General features: G+C 40.5%; 1 long non-coding RNA gene across 1 annotated transcript; it reads left to right on the forward strand.

Moving 5' to 3' along the window:
- Nucleotides 1-982: 982 nt before the first annotated feature.
- On the forward strand, nucleotides 983-2,172 carry Su(Ste):CR42411. The gene has a single exon (NR_026605.1). It is a non-coding gene; the product is annotated as a Su(Ste):CR42411 (long non-coding RNA).
- The last annotated feature ends 1,294 nt before the right edge of the window (nucleotides 2,173-3,466 follow it).

The following is a 3,466-nucleotide window of genomic DNA, read 5'->3' on the forward strand; positions in this document are numbered from 1 at the left end:
TAGAAGACGATTTTCGGGCCGAAATCAATTCTGATCGAAGAAACGAATTTACATTGTACATATTAGGGTATTTTTTTCCAATTTCGTAGGAATATGATAAAATAAAATAATTTTTAAAAAAATAAAAGCTTTTTAAATTCGTTTGTTAAAATCGCCGCTCGAATTAGCTACCGTTTACACATTTATATTTATGTTTAATTCTAATTTGTCTCTCATCTGACAATCTTTTAAAATCGAAATATTTTTTTGAAACACTTTTAATCTAAATGTTACATGATATTAAGTCAAATGACTTAATAAATGTACTAAATAATTTAAGGAAGTACAATAGAAATTATTATAGTTACTGTAATTTCATAAATTTTCTAAAAAGAAGACATTACGTTCAGAAATAAATATTTCATAAAAATAAATTTATAAAATAAATAAACATATAACGGTTTATTGCAAAAGTCATATCAAAGACACTAGAATTATTCTAGTGTCTTTGTTTTGGTCATATCTTGAGGGACGAAGTGCGGACACAAGCACTCAACGATTATTGCCTAACTAATTTTACACACGACGCAAGATTAATACTCTAATGACAAATATTCTTATATAGTCATTTTTTTAATTTATTTTGTGATAATGTGTACATAGATTTGGCTATTTCTAATCTATTTTCAAATAATAATAACGTTAAGGCAATGCAAAACAAGAATTTTTCGCATGGTGCCAATTGATCAAAAATAATATAGATTTAAAGTCTAAGAACTTCTGAGGTGAAGGGCATATTTTGTCAAATTTACAATGCATGAGCATACGTGTGCACACATACAGCTGTCTGCTATCACTGTATGCGTGGAAAAGAGCTGTTCGCTGTAGCGCTCTCCGCTCTCTCGCTAACAAAAATTCGAGAGAGCCTGGAGCCACCTCTAGAGCCACGGCGAAAAAATCGTATGGCGTTATTCATCTTGTTATTTTAGTGTCTTTGGTCCTGTCAAAGAAAAAGACGATGACTTTGAAGTCTACAAGTCATATTTCTGTGAACGAGTGAACTGGCAACATGTCGAGCCCGTAAGTAACTAGGTTTTTCCTATAGAAATTATAGCAAGTCACAGTAAAATCTTGAACCCATAACAACAACAACAACAGCAGCTGGATCAATTGGTTCTTCGGAATCAAGGGCAACGAGTTCCTCTGCCACGTGCCCACCAACTACTTTCAGGACACGTTCAACCAGATGGGCCTGGAGTACTTCAGCCAGCACTGGACGTGATCCTGAAGCCGGCGTTCGACAGTTCCTCGGGCTTGTTCTACGACGATGAGAAAAAGTGGTACGGCATGATTCACGCCCGATACATCAGGTCGGAGCGTGGCGTGAATGATATGCACCGAAACTATATGAGAGGAGACTTTGAATCGTGTCCGAATATCTCCTGTAATAGGAAGAACACCCTGCCAGTGGGCCTCAGCGATGTGCGGGGCAAGTCAACGGTGAAGATCTACTGCCCACGCTGTAAAAACTACTTCCATCCTAAAACTGATACACAGCCATGTTCGAGCCCAGCTTCCCGGACATCTTCTTAACGCAGCTGCCGAACTTGAGACCGCCCCTGGGCGACCCACGGTAAGTAATTCTCCGAATATAGTCCTGGTTGTTTTCTAAACAAAGCGCTTGAACTTGCAGTCCCTATGCTTTCGGGTTGCACCAGAAGGCCTTGATGCCACTTAAATCGCCCAAGTCACCAAAGAATATCGAATCCTCGGTCAGCTAGTCCTCCTCCTCGCTCCGGCATTCCGAAGTCAAGCGCTTCAATGTTCTAGGGATGACGTGATTTTTTAACTCCACACAAAAGAAAGCAGAAATGTTTGTACGATATATTGTTGTTGCAATTAAACAGATTCCGCAGTGCGTTGATATGGCCAGCTATCACCTACTAATACACCTCATACACCTCTCCTCTAAATACTTGGTTCAAAGTGTTCGGTCCAAGCTGGTCATATCAAGCACTCATTCGAGTAGCAAAGCATACTTTTCGTTAAACGTGGTAATCACCTGGGTATAATAATAATATTATTCAATAAAATATTCAATTCAGTTTTTTATTTAATTTTATGTTAAAAGAGTTTCCAAAAGTGTTTTCCTGACTACATCAAATATTTTTTGATAATTTAATTTCTTTAAATTCTTTAAATATATGTCGCATCATTATTAGTCTTATTTTTATTTTCTATGTTCCATCTCTAATGGACATGTCATCTCTATTAAATAAAATTCGTATCGAGCTGTTCTTGTCTTCGTTTCTTTTTGATCGCTGTGTTCCGTTATGCGAGTTTAACGGATTTTGCTCTGTTCTACATAGCCTCGGTTCGACGATGCGTTAGAGTGAGACAAATGCTTGTCCTGTGGTGAGTTCGGACCAGCATGTATCAAGCGAGATAGAGCGATGTTGAAATGTACACGGGGCACTTATGTTTGAAAACTCTGAGAAAGCAGACGCGTGAATATGTCGCAACCGAGGAAGTGTACGACTCGCGGGCGGAGCGCGGCAACAGAGGACCCCGAAACAGTTAACTTCCCGACTTCAGAAGTGGGATCGCCTCAGCCCCAAGCCATCACTGATGATCGCCTGTCCACAATTTTAGAAATGCAGCATCGTAATGTATTGGAAATTGTAAATGCCGTGAGGGGCTCGCAGACTACACAAGTAGTTGTACTACCCAAGTTCAACCCTGAGTCCCGCCGGTTCAAGTGCAGCCACTTGGTGCTCTACAGTGGACCTTATTGTAGGAGAAAATCCTCTGGATGGCAGTGCTTTGCTCATGGCCTTAACCAAATCATTGGAGTGCTTCTAATTGGCTGTCACAAATTTGTTTCGCCGGAATGACTTGGAGCCAATTCCAAGAAATGTTCCTTCAGCAGTATGAAGGCAATGAGACGCCAGCAGCAACAGTCTTTAATGTATTAAACGGGCGGCCAAACGACGGCGAATGTCTTGCGCTGTATGGTAGCCGATTAATAACAACACTTATGGCAAAATGGAAGTCTATGACCGCAGAAGAAATTGCAGTGTCTGTTGCCCTGGCACATGCTGCAAATATAGATGGTAGGCTGCAACGCACTGTGTTCACAACTACTGTCAAAACACGCAAAGAGTTGCAGAACGAGCTAAGAGCGTTTTCGTATGGCAAGAGGAAGGACCATCCCGTTCCAGAAAATTCTACCAGCAAAAGAGCTCACCTACACCCAAATGTTAAGTGCCACTTTTGTGGAAAAATTGGCCACAAGATAGCTGACCTCCGCTCCATGAAAAACTACTTAAAGAATCAACAAGGATCTAGTATTGGGCGCTTATCTGACTCTAAACCTGGGTCAATTACTTGCTATAGATGTGGAAACCAGGGGCATATAGCGTCAGCTTGCCCTGCAAGACAATCGTTGTCAAACCAAACTAAAGCCGACGAGAAGCGTGTCAACGTG

The sequence above is a fragment of the Drosophila melanogaster genome (assembly GCF_000001215.4).
Source record: "Drosophila melanogaster chromosome Y 211000022280481 sequence".
Classification (NCBI taxonomy): Eukaryota; Metazoa; Arthropoda; class Insecta; order Diptera; family Drosophilidae; genus Drosophila; species Drosophila melanogaster.